Here is a 19,925-nt window from a genome sequence, read left to right on the forward strand (position 1 = left end):
TTACCACTCTTTTTTCCCATTAATTTATTTATTCATTTTACATCCCAATCACAGCCTCCCCTCCTCAAGTGCCCCTCTCACACAGGGTCTTCTCCCATCCCTCTCCTTCACTTCTGAGAAGGGGGAACCCCCTAGGTATCCACCCAGCCTGGCACATCACTGTAGGACCTGACATATCCTCTCCCACTGTGGCCAGACAAGGCAGCCCAGTTAGGGGAACAGGACCTACAGGCAGGCGACAGAGTCAGGGACAGCCCCTGCTCCAGTTATTGGGAGACCCACATGAAAACCAACATATACACCTGCTACATATGTTGGGGGGGTGGGGGGGCTTAGGTCCAGCCGTTACGTGCTCTTTGGTTCATGATTCATTTTCTGTGTCTCTGGGAGCCCCCAAGGGTCCACAGGTCTTCCTGTGGAGTTCCTTTCCTCAATCGTTCCCACAGCTCTTTCTCAAGGCTTCCTGAGCCTGTTCTAATGTCTGGCTGTGGATTTCTGCATCTGTTTCAGTCAGCTGCTGGATGAAGCCTCTAGGAAGACAGTTCTGCTAGGCTCCTGTCTGTGAATCCAGGCTGACAGATACAAACATAGCCTGAGGCTCTCAGTAGTTAAGAGAGGAAGGCAGGCCTGCAATGTGTCCTATTGTCCTGTGAGGACTCCCCCCAACACCCAATTGTCAGGGTGATTGTCAGCAAATGAATTGCATTCATTTATGTCTGTCTTACACAGGGTACCTGTGTATCCAGGTCAGCAGTGACAAATACAGCTGTCAACAGTGTCTTCACATGTTGCATCTTGTGACCAGGCTCTGATCAACAGTGAGGCATCAAAGTCTCAGTGTGTCCACTACCCGTGCAGTCACAGTGGTTGTTGTATCCGCCATCCACACATAGATCTCCATGGAGACATGGCTGACTGGCACATTCACCAAAATTGAGTTCACAGTGGTCTCCATGGAATCCAGGTGCACAGTCACAGAAGTAGGTCCCAAGAGCATCCTGACACATGGCACTGTGGAGACTCAGATGGGATCTACATTCATCAGTTTCTAACTCACAGTTCACACCAGAATACTCTTGAGGACAGACACACACATATCTTCCTATCTCATTGAGGCATACAGCCTCATGCATGCAAGGATCAGGAACACATTCATCCACTTCCAAGTCACAATGCCTGCCTTGGTATCCAGGCACACAGAAGCAGGAGTGGGCATTGATTCCATCCTGACACAGAGACCCATTGTGGCAATGGCTGGAAGGACACTCATTGTCATCTGTCTCACAGAACCTTCCAGCATATCCAGCAGGGCAGATACAGACAGGATGCTCAGGGTCTTTATGGCAGGTGCTCCATGCTGGCAGGCATTCATTCCCTCTGCAGGAATTAGTGGCAGCGCCACAGGTTAACCCTCTATACCCAGGGGGACACTAGCACAGGAATCCCCTTTCTCCTGGGGTATTCATACAAGTGGCAATTCCTTGGCAGGGACTGGAGAAGAAAGTATCTTGTCATTGATTTGCTATTTTAGTAAGGCTGTATATAATGACTGCTGTTTTTAAGCCCCCATTGAGTAAAATTACTATTTTATGAATGATAAAGCAAGTTCCCACTCTTCTCCCTTAATGACCTTCTGAAGTCAGGTGCACTGTCGCAGTCCTGTAACACCAGAACTCCCAGGCAGAAATGGATATCTGCAAGTGCCAGGTAGCTTGGTCTACACAGTGAGTTCCCAGCCAGTGATAATGCTACACAGAGGGATGATGTCTTGTGTGTAGATGGTCTCATCTACTCTGTGGATGTCCCTTGTAATAGTAAAACTATCAATCCTATGTCCATGAGGTCATACTAGCTAAATATACTAAATGTTAATAAAATATGGTACTCTATATACTCAGGTCCATAAAATGATCAAGAAAACCAAATTAATGGAAAGCATAACTTTACTCCTCTAATACCTTAAGAGATAAAAAATATTCAGTAAGTATGTATAAACGAAATCAGAAAACCCTGAGCTATCTGCCTCTGGTTTTCATGAAATATAACATCAGTGATAGATGCATTGCAGAGACAATGACTTCCTAGACATGTAGGGATATATTTTTGTTTTTCTGTTTGTTTGTTTTTGTTTGTTTGCATTTGAGATTTATTTCATTCATTTATGTGTATGGGTGTTTTGCATGCTGAGGGCCTGTGTACCACATGCATGCAATTCCCACATGGGCCAGAAGAGGGCAATGGATTCCACCTGGAACTGAAGTTACAGAGGATTATTAGCTGCTCCTTTGGGCCCTGGGGAGAACAACAAATCCTCTTAATGGATGGGCATCGCCCCAGTCCCTGCACTTGGCTTTTTTTCCTTCCAGCCATTTGTTTTACAGTAGGTAGACTAGATCACCTGCAACAAATGAGGGAGGTTTCTTGAGATCTGCAGGGACAGGGGCATGAGATGTGCATGCTTACTGTCTTTGGCTACCAGATACCTAAGCAGGGTATTCATGTGTTCAGGATCCTGCCCCAGCATCACTTACTGTCTGGGTTGGAGCAGGTCTGTTATGTCTCATCTAGGAAGACAATGCAGATTAGGACCATCAGATGAGACACAGAACTAAGAAGACGCTGCTGGTGTGGGGGAGGGGTAAGGAGTCTCTTTAGATGCTCCAACAAGGCAGTGTTGAGAAGAAACTTCAGAAAAGCCTGAGTGGGTGGGGCTTGTGGCAGAGGCCACAGGGCTGTGCTGGAGAGTGTGTCTGTACAAGGCTGAGAGAGTGGCAGCTGATGCTGCTTTTTACTACAGCAGATCTCAGGGTATATTGAGGAAGTGTTTTGTGCAGATAATTGATTTATTCTTGGGAGGCTCCCTTGGGATGGGATCTGGCTTCTGAAACTGACAGGGAGTCAGAGTTAGTGTGAGAAGAAAGTAATCCTGGGGTCCCGAGACTGGTACTGTCAAACTAAAGATATAAAATCTACTCTTTATGAATAAAGGACATATATGTATGTGTATGTATATATACAAGGAACATCAATATAGATACATAGTTCTTTCAATTCTATGGCTGGTGTATTCAGCTGGCCAGATGACTCAGCAGGTAATGGTACTTGCTGCCAGGCCTACAAACCTGATTCTCTTCCCTGGAAATCACAGACTTGAAGGAGAGAACAAATCTCCTACAAATCATGGTGTTAGTTAGCGTTTTACTGCTGTGAACAGATACTATGACCAAGGTACGTCTTATAAAGGACAACATTTAACTGGAGCTGGCTTACAGGTTCAGAGGTTCAGTCCATTATCATCAAGGTGGGAGCAGGGCAGCATCCAGGCAGGCATGGTGCAGGAGGAGCTGAGAGTTTCTACATCTTCATCTGCAGGCTGCTAGTGGAAGTCTGGCTTCCAGGCAGCTAGGATGAGAGTCTTATAGCCCACACCCACAGTGACACACCTACTCCAACAGGACCACACCCCCTAATAGTGCCACTCCCTGGGCCGACCGTATCCAAACCATAACAATTGTCCTCTGTTCTTCGTGTGGACGGGGCTGCCAGGTCTTTGTCCACAGAAGCAGAGCATCGGGTTTCCCATTCCTCATGTGAAATGGAACGTCTCCATCTGATGCTCTCATGTATTACAATGTGTTCCATTTGAAAGATTTGGGACTTTTGTATATTTACCTTGTAGAGGAGTTATAGAAACCAAGATTGCCATCATCAATGTATCAGCTGAGAAACACTGAAGGGAAGATGGCCATTGGGAATCTGTAGCTGAGCTGAGACTGTTAATGAGACCCAAACTGATCCACAAGGTCTTCTCTAAATGCCTGGTGTAGTAGTCTGGGTTCTCTAGTGTCCTCTAGAGGAACAGAACTTACAAAATGAGTCTCTCCATATGTAGGAAAGGCACTTATTAGAAAGGCTTACAGGCTGTGGTACAGCTAATCCCACAATGGCTGGCTGTGAGTGGATAGTTCAGTAATAGAGCACTCAGTCCACAGGGCTGGATGTCTCAGCTGGTCTTCAGTATGTGCTTGATTCCTCAAGAAGCAGGCTCTCATGCCAGTGAAGGGGTGGGCTTGTTAGCAAGGTGAGAGAGCAAGCAGGCACGGAGCGAACACTTCCCTCCTCCGAGTCCTAACACTGGCTTTCAGCAGAATTGGCCCACATTGGAGGTGGGGTTTCCCAGCTCAAAAGATCTGGTTTGAAGGTCTGTCTTGCTACCTTCAAGATGGGGATTAGATACAGGTCATCCCATTTTAAATTAGCACCAAATTCCCTTCTAGGTGTGCCTCTCCATTTCTGGGTTTTACTTAATTCCAGATGTAATCAAGTTAATAACCAATACTAGCCATTCCACATCCCCACCCCCCATGTCAACTTAACATCCAATCGTATCTCCCATGTCATTATTAATTTCCAACTGAAAGCAATTACCAGGTCATAATTACACCTAACATGATTCTTCTATCCTTTCTCCAACCAAAAACTTATTATAATCAAGTTGACAATCAAAAGTCACCATCTCACCTGGCTAACCATTTTTATTGTCTACCTCTGATTATTTAGAAGTGACCTATGATGAAAATCAAGCAGTCCCTTGTAGTGGGGAAATTTTCCCTGCAAGTTGGGAGGAGCTAAGGTGGGAGGAGTAAGGAAAGAAAGAGGAGGAGTGAGGAGAGGAAGGGGAGAAGGAGGAGGAGGAGCTAGAGAGGCAGAGATGTAGGAGGATGGAGAACCACACATGTATCGGGAAGAGCCCTGGGTAACAACTTATATCTAGGTTAGTTAATTGGGTAACACCTCTAATTGTGTGGGCATCTTGTTATTGAGCATTACCAAGTATATAAAGCTATTGGATAATCTTTAAACATTAGAGTCTCATTTCTACCAGGTACCACATGGATGGTGGGATGATCTGGGCTTAGCCCAGCCTTGTGGAGACAGTATGGAAGGTTGGTAGAGCCATTTCCCACGCTGGCATCTTGTGGGTGGCAGGGCCAGTGTCTCTGGCTGCCTGAGCCACCCGCCTGATCCAAGCGGCGGTGGTGGGAGCGTATTCTCCAGCCTAGGCTAGTTGGGAAGATGGCAGCTGATTAAGAACAAGCAAGATTGAGAGCCACCCACTTTAAATATCTCACGAAACAGTCCCTGTGGCCTGGTGAAACCTCAGTGTACCTTAGGGGGTACCTTAGTAAGGATGAGGTGGCCTGGTCAATAGACAGCTGGATCTGGTCACTTGCATACCTTATGCTGTTACCCAAATTCTTCCAAGTTGAGAACTGGCTCTACCTCCACTCAGACCCAAGAATGCTAGCACTTGTAGATTCAGGCAGACACCATCTTCAAACCGGAAGGGACCCAAAGATATAAGCATTTGACAAGGCTGAAAAGTACACTTTTGCAACAGTCAGTCCCCCTGGCAATAAATGATGGATGGCAAAGAGGCAGGCAGAGGATAACTACACACTGTTCCATGGCTCCTTAGGTTTCATTCGTCCATTTACCACCACAGGGTGTTAGGATATTTGATCTCTTTTTTCTCATTACCAGGGATTCTTTGGATCTGGAGTCCATACAACATAGGGGAGCAGAGAAAACAGCTGTGTTCTTGGAGGCTGTTCTCTTGAGACAATGTGCCCTTTATGCTGAATCTGCTGAGTCAGATTGTCCCAGGGTCAGGGAGAAATGGCCAAGGCCACTTTTCCCTCAATTGAGAGAACATTTCTGAGGGTGTGTTCTCTTCCCTCCACCGCCTGCATGGATTACTCTGCTTCTCCTTGTTCCCAGATAATAAAGTGACGAGAAGTAATGATCTAATCTCTCTCTCTCTCTCTCTCTCTCTCTCTCTCTCTCTCTCTCTCTCTCTCTCTCTCTCGTCTGTGTACCTCAGCTTCACATCTTTAATGGCCCAAGTGCTCCAAGTCTCTCAATAACTGCAAGTAACAGTAGTCTAACCTACCTTTGTGGCATATGTCTTTTATACCAGGGGAGGCAGAGGCAGGCAGATCTTTATGAAATCATCATGTAAACCAAGGCCAGCCTAGTTTACATAGCAAGTTCCAGGTCATTAAGACCACATAGTAGAACCCTGCCTCAAAGAAAGGAAGAAGGAAAGAAAGGAAAGAAAAAAAAAGAAAGAAATGACCAAGTAGCATAAAAAGATAAATTTTACTGTTGAGAAAGGAAATGGGTTTCTCTATAAAGAGTTCAATATGGCAAAAGAAAAATTAGATGACAAAAGATTGAAACAGTATTTTCTAGAACACCTAGCATCACTTCAGGTTGCTAGGAAGCTCAGTGTGGCCACAGGTCTCTAGAGTGATGGTAAACTATGTTTCCTTCCATGCTGACAGTTTCATCTTATAGCCCAGGCAAGATCTGCAAGTCCCAGCATTTAACCATGCACTTTGCAACTAGGAAGGTCGGTATCTCCCAGGATTTCATATAATTATTTATGCTTATAAAATTAAATTTAGGATAGTGAGATATAAAACATGCATAGTAGCTGGGTATGGCATGCAAATTCAGTCCCAGTCCTTGGGAGACTGAACCAGGGAGACCCTGACCTTGAGACTGAACTGCATATACCATATAAAAAGATTCCGTCTTCTCTATAAACAAACAAAATTAGTAGGAGACAGAAGAAGAGAAAAGGAGGATGAGGAGGTGAAAGGAAAGAGAGATGGAGGAGGGAAAGATGGGGTAGAAGAACAAAGAGAAAGGGAGACAGGAGAGGAGAAAATAGAGGGGAAAGAGGGAAGAAAAGGGAGAAGAGAGAGCGGGCAAAGTGATCCCTGTGTTAACCAAATGTGAAAAAAACCCACAAAACTTATTTTCTTAAATTTTACTTATTCATTTTATATGTATTGGAGTTTTTCATATGTGTGTGCAGAACCAGGGATTTTAAATATCAGTAGTCAGAGCATTAGGTGCTGCCTGGTGTTTCATATTGTTCACCTGTTGAAAGGTCACCTTCTTCTGAGTTGGCTGCAATGGAGACAAGCTCTAGCCATCTGAAGATTCACAAGAAACTATCTGAGGGTCAGTTTGATCTACATTTGTCCATTTACCAACACAGGGTGTTAGGATATTTGATCTGTCTGTCTGTTTGCACATCCTGTGGGAGGAGCCTGTGGCCGCTCTGTTCTCTCACTTGTGGGTCCTCAGTACAGCCCTTGGCTGGTTTGGGAATGTTTTCTAGTTGTGGAGGTAGACAACAGTTGAGCCACAACAACTCTTCTAGGGGTCAGGTGAGGTGGGCGGGGCTTGCAGACTGAGAACTTCCTCTAGCCCTTGGCTAGTTACCCTACCTTAGACTTGGGAAACTCCTGAAAGCCACACTCATGTGCCACCTTGGATTCCCATAGGACAGCCAATGACCCCTTGACTCTCATTAGGGTTTCAGGGTGAGAGAATGGTCAGTTACAGAATCATGGGTGCCTTACCAGTGTTTATGACATTGAAGAAATTGTCTGTCCCTGCTTCCATCAGCCATTAACTGGCATCATTTCTCTTGGAGGGGTGATGCTACATGATTCCATCCTTCACATGATAAGATGCTGACAGAACTGGTCCTGTGTGGGTCTTGGGCAGGTTTGCCATGATGCTTCCTCGGCTGGAAGGATCTCAACTATTTCTAGTATTCTCTTCTTGAGCACAGTAAAGGAAAAACACCAAGATCTGTAATTCTTTGTGGAACAGAATCTTGACACAAGTGAAAGGCTCCACTCCTCCATAGCCCCACAGCCTCCATGACTCTGAGGCAGCACTGGTAACCATCTTCCTTTAGTCGTACCATAAATAGCTGCTTGGCTGGTTTTGTTTGTTCTGGTGTTAGAATGTCTGCTGCTGTCACTTAGAACTTCTAGGAGTGGCTTTATCTCCTTTTGACCATCTCCCTTGACACAGGATGAAGTCCTGGGTATTACAAAGTTTGACCTAAACCAAGATGGAGAATGTGTTGATGCTTTGAGAAGACAGCTGGCTGTCTTTGTGATGGTGTCCACTATGAGCAGAAAGACTTCCAATGCTGTAGGTTTGCAGTGTCAAAGGCCTATTGCTTAAGGAATCAATGGATCTTTTGTCTCCAAAGCTCTACTAAGGCCCTCTGCCCTCCCCATCTGTGTGTTACTTTCAAAATAGACGTTTAGTGTCAACAAAGGAAAGTTGGATGCTGAGTCAACGGGAACCTTTGTAGCCCAGGAAGCTGCACCTGGCTACATTGACTAACACTAAGGTGGACAAGAGAAGCCCCCAGGTAGCAGCATGGTGGCCTATTGTCCTGCCACATGGTAATATATTTATCAAGAAGGTTAAGGGCCAAGAACCAGGAAACTGTGGGGACATGTGTGCAATGGAGAGATCAAGCTTGATGCACAGTGCATAACCCCAGCATTCAGGAGGCAGACCAGACAGAGCTCTTGTGCATTCAAGGCTCTTCTACACAGCAAGTGCCAGGTCTCTCAAGGCTGCAGAGTGAGACCAAGTCTTGACAACACAACCTCTTTCATTACCACAACAAAACCTCTGGGTTACATCCAGGCAAAGTTAAAGAGAGGTGGGCAGAAACTAGGGTGAGGAGGCTTAACATGGGAAAAGCCCTGACACAGGGACAGCATGGCTGTCTGCCTAGGACTAAGACCAACACCACCTCTGGCACAGGGCACTGGGTCCTCTCTCAAGCTCTGCAGCACCCACTTCCCCATGCTTCTCCACCACAGACTCCTTTACAGCCTTGGCACATCCTCTGCTCCCCACTCAACTTGGAAATGTCCCCTGCATCTAGGCCTGAAGCACACTAGGCCAACATGAGCTCTCACTGGACATTGGCATTAGTTTGGTCTTTGCCTCTCTGGGTCTATTGATGTCTGTGTTCCGTACTGAGAATGTAGTGGTCTCTTGTTTGATTCTGGGACATTCAAAGCCCCAGCACAATCAATACTTAGAGCTTCTAAGAGTTGGAAAGAAGTCAGGAGAGGTGATCTGCACACATCCTATCTAAGGGGTGGAGGCCTGCCTCTGAAGGTTCTGATAGGGACATTGGTAGCCCTGATCCTGCACATCCAGTCTGGTTGTTTTCTCTTCTTCTAGGCACTAAGCCAAGGAAGGTTCCTTATGTTCACAGCAGGGTTCCTGCTGCCTAAGCAGTTTCTCAAAGAGTGACTCTATGTCTGCTTTTGACTCCCATGGGAGAAAAATGAGCTAAATTTGCCTCCAGTGACCAGCTGAGCTGATACAGACACTGCCCTTCCAGAAACATGGCTCCTTGGCCATCAATCTAGTATGAATGGAAGGAAAGTGATGAGAGGAATTCATCCAGTGACACATGATAGAGCTGGGCCTCCTCTCTGAGGGCTGCAATCCCAAACCAGTAGTGTTCCCTCCACTCTGTGAACCCAGCTCTCTGACCTAGGTCTGGCTGGTTCCAGGTGTGTCCAGGACATTATCATGGGAATTCCAAGGAAGATGGAAATTGAGGTCCTCAGGATCTTTCTCAAGGCCAGCAGGACCCAACACCCAAGAGGACCTTGGTCTCCACACAAATGTATTCCATATGGCCTTTGTCACATAGTCCACTACAGGAGGGCAGCATTCCTGACCTTGTCCTCCTGTCGTCCTGGTGCTGAGCAGAATGAGTCTTTGTCCCTTAGACAGATACCTGTAGTACCTTGCTGATTCCACGGTCACACAAGACCCATGGCCACAGCAGGAACTCCCTGGATGGGGAACGTGGAGCCTGTTACTGCACTGAGAGGCCTCAACACTGCTCCTCAGGCTCCCCAGCAGACATTCCACCTCACTCTGTTTCTACAGAGGATCCTAAGGGGTGCCCGCACCTTCCTGTGAGACAGGTCTAGGCCACTGAGGCCAGAACACAATCCTGGTTTCCCATTGCTCAGTTAGGCTGGACTCTCCACTGATGTAGTCATGGAAATGCATTGCTCTTAATTCTTTATTCACTTTGAGAGACTTGCAGTGTTTGTTGTTATTTTACATTTGAAACCAGAAGCTGTAGAACCAAGAAAACCTGCCTGAAGCATCACTGGGAAAACACTAAGAATGTGAGGTCCTAATGATTCTACTATATCCTGAGGAGCCCTGTCACACTCTGTGATGTCACAGTGTGGTGGTGACAACTGCTCTTGGTTTATTTGATCAGGGCCATGGACATGTTGGCAGCACTGAGCAGGTTACTTGAGAGAGAATGGTGAGCACAGAGACACCAGAGAGAATCAGGAGGAGGCTGGCCTTCAGACTCATGGTAAAACAGCAAGAGATACATCATCCTGGTAAAGTGTAGTCAGTTCTGGGCAAAAATTGGGAGTTTCCTGGAGGAGGTGGGCTGGAGCTGGGCTTTCCAGAAATGGGAATCAGGAGGTAGGGTGCTCTAAGCAGCAACTGAACTTTCCTACTAGTCTTTGTTCCTGAAAGTTTTCCAGACCATGAGTTTATCTATCTCAGAAGTCAAGGTGTGGTGGTGAGTGTGCCTAACCCAGGGACTGGCACTATTTGGTGGTGTGGCCTTGTTGGAGTAGGTGTGCTGCTGGGCTTGGGTTTTAAAACCCTCATCCTAGCTGCCTGGAAGCCAACCCCAATTAAATACAGTCCTTTATAAGAGATGCCTTGGTCACGGTGTCTGTTTGCAGCAGGAAAACCCTAAGGCAGAAGGGCACAGCTGTTCACTGAGAGCTCCTGGGCTTCAGTCTTATTGTTGGAGAAAGAAGCCATGAACAAGGGACAGGCTGGTGAAATGGCCACAGGAAATCACTGTACTTCCCGCCCAGTAGATTCCTTTAGAAAGAGTTGTAAAAACCATGATAATGCATGTATTTGAAAGCACAGACATGAAGGAAATGTGATTGTGTTTATCTCTGTGGGAAAGAAAGAGAACATTCCTTTGACTTTCTTACATAACCAGACAGGTTTAACCATAAGCCTGGCCTATTCCCTCACTGTAGTTGGATATACTTAAGGTAGCTTAGTTCACCTTGTGTTTTGCTGTGTCCTAGTGATGGTTCTCTAGAGTAATAACTTAGAGAAAGTGTCCCTTCCATGATATATATATATATATATATATATATATATATATATATATATAAAAACATGTAACAAATCTCATATATATGTATATGATTTATCACGATTTATTTGGCCAGTTGTGGTGTCACATGCCAATAAGATTTGCAGAAGGAGCCAGAGTGAAGAGGGCAGTGAGTTCAAGGCCAGCCTAGGCTACACATTTGAGGGCTGGCAAAAGGGCTCAGCCTTTAAAGACTGGGTTCAAAACCAAAGATACAAGAATTTATTAGAATAGATAATAGACTGTATAATTAATGAAACAATGGTTACCCATGGAAGAAGATCCAAGAATCTAGTTGTAGTTCAGTTCCTGAAGTGGCTAGATGTCTCAACTGGTCTTCAGTATACGCCTGTAATTCAAACGTTGAAGTTGGCTCTAGTACTAGTGAAAAAAATGAACGTTTTAAGGAGCACAGTGGCAGGTAGGCAGGCAGGCAGAGAGAGAGAGAGAGAGAGAGAGAGAGAGAGAGAGAGAGAGAGAGAGAGAGAGAGAGAAAGAGAGAGACAGAGAGAGACAGAGAGAGAGAGAGAGAGAGAGAGAGAGAGAGAGAGAGAGAGAGCGAGCTTGCGTCTTACATGTCCTTTATATATGCTGCCAGCAGGAGGTGTGGCCCAGATTAGAGTTGGCTCTTCAGGTCACTAAAGATAGACATGAATGGTTTCTCTTCCCACCTCAAAGATCCAGGTTAGAATTGGATTGTCCCACTTCACATGATTTAATTGAGGAAAAATCCCTCTGAAGTGTGCCAAGTATTTGTGTTTTAGTAAATTCCAAAAGTATGCAACTAGACAACCAAGACTTGCCATCACAGGCTACGTAAGTGACAAAAATGAGAAGTGTTTGTTTTCATTAGTCTTGATCTCAAAAGCCTTGAGGTCCCTGCTAGCCCATGTGGACCTTTGGAATGTCCCTTGTTAGGCAGAGTCTTAGCCTGACTGGTCACAGGGAAGGTCAACAAACTACATTGTGTCTCAACTGTGGCCTCTAAAGAATCATAGTCTCAAATCAAGTTCATGTTCCTCTTTATTGGATTGGGGCTTCAACATAGGAAAGACACAGTCCAACCATCTCTCATAGAATACAGGGTCAGGAAGGGCACAGGAGGTACCTGTAGGGTGGAGTACATTAGCTCTGTGGAGTGCTGGCAATCCAGGCTCAGTATGCTCCAGCTCTTTCTTTCAGGGCTATCAGTAACTTAAAAGGGTGAAGTGGGGTGCTGCTAAAGCTCTGGGGAGAAGGCGCCTTAATAATCTGTTCTCTTGTGCCCTCTCTCTTCCCTTCTCATGTTCCAGTGGGTGTTGTATATAAAGCTGCATGTGTCACCTTTCCTTGTAAGGGTCTGTGATTCACAAAGAACGATACCCCAGACTCAAATAGTACACAGCATCCAAGAGCAGAGAACCTGCATGCAGGGGTCCATCAAAAGTCAGGATGGAGACAGAGGTGTGGACTCTTCAGGGTCAATTCAAGCCTGAAAGGGCAGGAGTGGGCGACATTTACCTTTCTTTCTCTTGATGGCTTCACTCTGACTCGAGGTATGTAGGTACCTTTGTGATTTGTTAAGGCTCTGCGGGATTTAGGCTACTTTTGCTGATGATACTTGGCTCAAGCAAGGTGGTGTGGCAGCTTCCACAGCTCCTGATTTGCTGCCCTTGAGGTTGGGTCAGGCTAGGTGATGGGACAGCTTCCTTATTGGCAGCCTGTGAGGGGTGGTTTTTCCTAGAATTGACTTGTTTTGGACTTTTTCAGTTCTGGAAAACAGAAACTCAGGCCTATTCTCCTAAACTTCAGGTTTGCAGCCTGTCATGGAGTCAGCATGGCTCTGGCTGATTCAGTCCTCTTACCATAAGGTCATGTGCACTGTCACTGGTGGTTCCTGATCAAGGAATCTGGCTTTTGTGTAGCTCTGGGTAAAGTAGCAGTGACATACCACATATTCTTCCCATGCCGGGGACATGTTAGATTTTCCCACTGAGAATGCCCTTACATAGCTGTGTCTGGCTTCTCACTAGGCAGTCATCTTTCCTCAAACTTGTGTTCAGGAATGGGCCATGACTCCTCTTACGAGTGCTTGCTCGTAGTGTCTGAGGGCTGACCCGGGGAGCCCCATTCCTTACTATCTCCAGGCTGTCCTGTCAAAGATTGATCACCTCTTTGTTAACATCATGATGGCTGGAATGTGTTCTGCTGAAGCAGTTTGGGAAATTTTCCTCATTGCCTATGGAACTCATCTTTGCTCTGACAGGACACCCACAATCACCCACCACCTCCACACAGCCCTGTGGATCTACCCAAGGTGCTGCTCACTTCAGGGGACTGATAATTCCTCATCATCCTGACCTGATTTCCTAGCAACTTGTATTTCTCATATTACCGACTAAAGGACATGAGGAGAAGAGCCATTCCTGGACTGTGCGTTGCAAGTGAGTCTTCTATGAAGGAGTGGACACAGTGTAATGAAGCAGAGGGGTCTCTGGCTTTGGAATGGGGTAGAGGAGTGGGTCACTGGGAAGTGTGCTCTCAGGAAAGGGCATCCTGGCTTCTGGTGATTTAGTTAGGTAGGTGTGTGTGGTCTGGTGGAGGAGACCCTGTCTGTCTGTCCTCTGGACATTCTATTGTATCCTGGAGATTCCTTGGAACTCTCTGTGATGTCATCTGTGCTGTGGCAACAGCAGCTGCCCTAGGCCTTCAGTCAGTACCTTCAGGTTTTGCCCATTAACATGTTGACAAGATTGAGGAGTCCAGGTGGGAGAGAGATTGGAGGGCTTAGAGAGACCAGAGAGAAGCAGAAGCAAGCTGTTCTTCACTCTCAATGTACAATAAGAAGAAACAAATGGTTCTAGAAAAGGCACAGAGAGTCCTGGGAGGGAGGGAGGAAGAAAAGGAGTGAGGGAATGGAGGGAGGGAGGTAGGCATGGAGGAAGGGAGGGAGGGAGGGAGGAAGAAGGGAGGGAGGAAGGGAGGGAGGGAGGGAGGGAGGGAGGGGAACTTGCTGAGGTTATGTGGAGCTTGATCTAGATCTTCCTGCAGTCGGGCTCAGCAGCTGAGGGACTCTGGGAAGGGAAAGGCCTCTCCTGCTTCTCTGGGTTCCTAAAGAGCAGACCCAGGTCAAGGATTTCTGATAGTTCTTTTGGCAGAGTCAGGAATCTGCTGCTGCGATTATGCAAACTCCTTAAGTTTATCCTGAGTGGAAAAGCATGCCAGGAGAAGGCACAGAGAAATTAAGGATGTATCTCTTTAAGGTTAAGGTTTGGATGTACAAAGGTCTCAGACATTCATATAAACATGTCAGAGCTTGGTGTTGGCAAGAATGAGGGACTTCAGGACTTACCTGTATCACATCAGATAGAATCTGACATTGTCCGCCAAATCTTCCTGACTGGCCAGCTTCTGCTCTCCATGGCTAAGGGGACTACAACAGGGAGTGAGACACATGCATCTCCATGGTGGTTGGGGACAAGGACATGGCTTAGGGGCCCCAGCTCGAGTTTTTTCTCCATGCTCTTTCTTGGCATCACTGGCTCCCAGCATTCCCTCTCCCTCAGGCTTCTTGAGACTCTGCATGGTTTCTTCTGGCCCTGTGCCATTCAACTTTGCAAGTTCTCTTGTGTTTCCTACCTCCAGGGGCTCCTCAGGAGGTGTCATCCGTACCCTCCCTCCTCACTGAGAAGGAGCAGCACATGAAGAAGGTGGAGAAACTGATCCCTCAGATGCAGAAGATGTCATGTGAGAGGGATGAGCTGCGTGGTTTCCTGGCCCATTATGCAAACAAGGATTTGAACAACAGGTAGTTAACATGACCTATTCACTCTTGGCTATGTTGTCTCCACTGTGTCAAGCCCAGTTGTCCTCAGGGACAGGAGGCTGAACCTCCACAGTGTCCTCATGCCGAAGATAATTTTCCTGAGTGTGTCTGAGATGTAGAACTTGATGTCAGGTTAGCAATGAAATGGGGACACAGGCTGTTTTATTTCCTCTAAATGAGAGGCAGAGCCTGTATCCTCAATCACAGTCTGGGGACAGGGACAGTAGTGTGTGAGCTCTCAGTGTGCACCTTAAGATGCCTTGACTGGCATTGACTTGTGGGAGATGCTAGGTCCTGTGAGTTTATGATGAACATTTGTGTTTAACCAGCAGGCGCTTGGGTCCTGGTTGTTTTGGTAACATCAGGGGACACCTGGCTCCATTTGGTCCATGTCAGTGTGTGACTGAAAGGCCTGGAGCTTGTCACTGCTCCTCTCTGATCCTGTTCCTTATACTCTGAGACAATGTAACCTCTCTGTTGTGTGTGTGTGTGTGTTCGTGTGTCTCTGTGTTTCTGTGGGTGTTGGCGTCCCTCTGGATCATGGAAGTGCAGGGTCTGTGGTAGGCCTTGATGATCTGCCTGTCTCAGACTTTCCAGGAGATATCAGTTCTGAGTTCTGGATCCCCACTGTGAGCAGCACTGCATGTGGACCTTATGCTCTCCTTGGTGGAACAATAGAATCAGCTGGAGAGTATATAAACCATTCTTGTTTCGGGACAGTTTCTTGGAAAAAAAGATCATGCATTCTCGGCCGGCACCCATGTAAAATAGAAACCCAGGATGGGGAATCCGTGCTGTAAAGACAGGAGACACACCATCACAGATTTAGGTGTGTGTGGGGGGTTGACAACAGACCTGTCACACAGAATTCTGGGGCCCTCTTAGAGAGCTAGGCTATTTCTCCAAGCCCATGAGGCAGCTCATGGAACTTGGCTCTCACCAATTTTAACCCCTGCCTCTGCTGTACTTGCTCCAGGATAGCAAGTTTAACAAGCACCAGGATGTCCCCTGGTATGTATATGTGCCAGAATGTGACAGCCACTGGACTGCTGTAGTCCAGGACACAGCGTGAAATCATGTGATCCTTGTGGTCTCTTTGTTCCTGGGGTTCTTTGCTTCTGAGGCCAGGCCCTACCACAGGCTGAATTTTGAGCTTGAGAAGCAGAGGAGGGAGCATGAGCAGGTGAGGTCAGACATGAAGAAATTGCCCAAGGAGATAAGTGAGGCCTTGGACAAGGCAAGGAGCTGACTGGGGAAACTGTCTCCTGCTGGTGAGTGACTGACTTGCCTGGGACCCCAGCACTAGGCAGGGGCTGCTTCTGCCCTTCTTGTCTTTGAACCAAAGTGAGGGCTCTGGTTCTCTCCTGTCTGCCTCTTAGCAACCAGACTGCCTTGTAGCTCTTCACCTTGTTGGACTCAGTTTTCCTAAGTGTGAAGAGTCTGTCAGCGCCTCCCCCCCCCCAAAATTGTCCTGCAAATGCCAGAGCATCTAGATAGAAAAGATGTTTGTGCCATGAGGGGCCTGTCAATCAGCCCTGGGTGTCTGGGGCTCTGGCTGGAGAGTTCCACAGCTGGTTTCCCTGAGACACGAAGATGAATTGTATTCCTGTTGGCTCTCCTGTCCTCTCAGAAGTTATATGACCTCCACCTGCTGCTGTTTCCCAATACCATGGCCAGATAAGCATGGGTCAGGGGCACTTCCTGTTCTGGGAGGTACAGGGATCCCTTTAGTGTCAGGGTTTTCAGAAGTCCTTTGAGTCTTTCTGGAATTTGGCTGTCCTCTGGCTTTGGCCTGCTTCTAGATGATGCTGGCATAGGTCTTGGTATCCTTGGTTTCCTGTGAGAAGGTTCTCTTTGTTAAGAGCAGATTTAAGGGTGGATGAGTTGATCTGCAGGGATCTGAGCTGTAGGAATAATCTGAACCTTCACTGTAATCCTGCATAGGTTCCCTAGAGACCTGAAGAGAGGTTCCCAGGTTGTCCACATTCCCCTGGCATCTAATCAAGGCCGTGCCTATCTCTCCTGAACTGTGACTCAGGATGGCTATGCTGTTATTTTTCAAAAATAATGCTTTTGCACCACTTTAGAAATGCATTTTTTCCTAGTCCAGCATTATGGGTATATCTCAGTTAAAATTCTAAGAGTTTTAAAGGCTGAGGAGAAAAAAAATCCAGGCCTAGTTAAAGTCTGACCCTTCTCCCCTGGTAGATGCCCAGAATGAGCTCTGAAAGGTCATGGTGCATTGTCCAGTTGAGTAGAGCTTGTGGAGTCTGGACAGCTGACATGGCAGGTCCCCACCAGGCCTGTGTCCCAGCTGCCTTCCTCCTCTAGGTATAGAAAAGTTCAGCGTGAACTCAAACAGGCCAGGGACCAGGACCAGAGCCTCCTGCAGACAGAAGGAGCAATGAGCATGCCAGGTAAGTGAGCCATCATTGAGCCCATCCTTAGCAACCATGGCATCCACGGGGTGGGTTTTCCTCCCTGACATTGGCTTCCTTTGTGAGAATAGGTACTGATTTTGTGTAGCCTGTGGCCCAGCCAGGATGCTTCTGAGTCTGATTGCCTTTCCTTGTCTTACAGAACCCCTGAGAGAAATGAGGATGAAGGAAAACACAGACAACTTGAATTCATGAGTCTTCAGTCTGGGATCAAGGCCTCCTCAAAAAAGCTGTGTCCTTGTACCTGAGAACTCAACAGTGAGTCAGATATCAACACACCCAGAGCACAGGGTGCTTTCTCAGTCAGTGCTGAAGCTGAGTCCATGTCACACATGAGAGTTGCTGAAGAGAGTGCACTGCAATAAGGATGACCATCCCCTCTCATGGTAGTCATTTGACTGTCAATAATAAAATAAAATGACTCTGGGTGTTGCCGCTGATCTTGTGCACTGTGTATTCAGATGCTGAGTTCTGGGCCCCAAGATCAGGTTGCAGTCTGGACATGGGCATTGTATTGTCCAATGTGCTGTAAAGAATGTTCCCCAATAATCTCTGATTGGGTAATAAAAGGCCTGTGACTGGGCAGAGGAGAGAGGAGGTGGGACTTGGGATTGAGTAAGGGTTCTCAGATAAAGACACCAAGAAGAAAGGGACAGGGGACGGTAAAAGAGATCGCCATAAGTCAAGATGGACCATGAGCACATAGCCAAGGGAAGTTTGCCCTGAGAGCAGCCATGCAATAGAGCAAGACTCAGCTGTTGAGTGATGGGGCATTTATCTGGGTATTAATAGACAAAGCAGGTTATAATAGTCTCAGAACCTGCCCAGTTTAGGCTTACAGCTTGTTAGCAAAATTACCAGGTTTCTATGTTTTTTATTCGGGAGCTGGATGGTATAGTGAGTCAAAAAGCCCCCATAAAAGTTACCAGTATGTGTGGATTTTATAGTTTCACAGCCTTGACTGAAGTGACCAGTCATAAAAAAGGATCTATAGAGAATGTCTGAGCCACCTTCGATGCCTCTGGGCAGGCAGATGCTCCACACCAAGCAGATGAACTTGCAGACATTTGTCTCCTTTGGATGGAAAGGTCTGAGCAGAGGAAATGCTGTGGCCCGGGTAGCACTGGGGACAAGCACTGGGGACATATTGCCACAGGGACTGAGACTCCCTCTCACTGAGGATGCCCCGGGGAGGGCTTCAGAGCAGTGGTGAGGCACAGCCAGAGCTGCTGGCATTCAGGAGGAGTCTGGGAGTGTAAATTAATGTTCGTCCTGATGGATCATAAAGGATACTTTAGTGTAGACTAAAGTGAATTCAAAGGACGTTTAACAAAAGACTGTAACGTATCTCATCCTTGGTCTTGGGACAGCTTGACCTACAATGCCCCAAAGAAGCATGGCTACACTTGACTTGCTAGGCTATTGCAATCTGTGACTGCTTTCCTACCCTGTGCCCAAGGCCAGCCACAGGGTGTAGGTCAGTGTCTGCAGTGAGAGAATACTAAACAGCTCATGGGGGTGTGGTTTTTGGGTTGTGTTTGATTACTTTGCTTTTTTGGGGATGGGGTTCTTTGTTTTGGTTTGAGGTTTTGCTATTTATTCTTTATTTTCTTCATGTCACCGTTTCGATATTTTGCCAAGGCTATACACTGTATATAATGACTACTGTTTTTCAGTCCCTACTAAGTAAAATAAAATTTTTATGAATAAAACAGCAATTTCCTACTATTCTCTCTTATGGACCTTCTTCACTCAGGTGTGGTGTTCCACTCCTGTAACCCCAGAACTCACAGGCAGAGATGACTTTCTGCATATTCCAGGCAGATGGGGCTACACTGTGAGTTCTCAGCCAGGGATATCGATGCTACACAGGGGCTGATGTCCTGGAATATGTGGTACCACCTACTCTGTGAATGCCCACTCAATGGTGGAAATACTGTCTATACTGGATCCTTGTGTCCATATATTTAGCTGCCACTAAAATATGGTCCTTTGTTTACGGACGCCCGTGAATATCGCGCAGACCAAATTTATGAGAAACACAACCTTACTGCTCTACCACCTTAGGAAATGAAAACAACCAAAAGAAATCACAAAACCCAGAGCTCTCTGCCTCTGGTTTTCTAGAAAATAGCACCAGTGATAACCACACTGCACAGATAATGACCTCCAAGACAGGCTGGGTCATATTTTGTTGTTGTTGTTTGGTTTTTGATGCAGTTGGCCTTGACTACATATTTGGTGCCACCAACCCTTTTTTTTCACCCAAGTTTTATTTCTTTCATTTCTATGTATGGGTGTTTTGTCTACTGGATATATGTGCACCACATGCATGCAATTCTGACAGAGACCAGAAGAGGGCAATAGATTCCACTTGGAATTAGTTACAGAGGAATGTTAGCTACTCCTTGGGTCCTCTGGGAGAATAGCAAATCATCTTAAGGGATAAACCATCTCTCCAGTCCCTACACTTCTGTCCTTATAGCTGTGTGTGTTGCATTAGCTGGACTGAATCTCCCACAACAAAAGAGAGGGAGGGAGAGAAGGAGGGAGGGAGGGAGGGAGGGAGGGAGGGAGGGAGAGAGAGAGAGAGAGAGAGAGAGAGAGA

The 19,925-nt window shown here is 46.6% G+C and overlaps 1 long non-coding RNA gene across 1 annotated transcript; it reads left to right on the forward strand.

Annotated features, from left to right (window-relative positions):
- The first annotated feature begins 14,634 nt into the window (after positions 1-14,634).
- On the forward strand, positions 14,635-17,756 carry LOC143441602 (uncharacterized). The gene is made up of 3 exons (XR_013109165.1): positions 14,635-14,861; positions 17,211-17,296; positions 17,460-17,756. It is a non-coding gene; the product is annotated as an uncharacterized LOC143441602 (long non-coding RNA).
- The last annotated feature ends 2,169 nt before the right edge of the window (positions 17,757-19,925 follow it).

The sequence above is a fragment of the Arvicanthis niloticus genome, chromosome 3 (assembly GCF_011762505.2).
Source record: "Arvicanthis niloticus isolate mArvNil1 chromosome 3, mArvNil1.pat.X, whole genome shotgun sequence".
NCBI lineage: Eukaryota > Metazoa > Chordata > Mammalia > Rodentia > Muridae > Arvicanthis > Arvicanthis niloticus.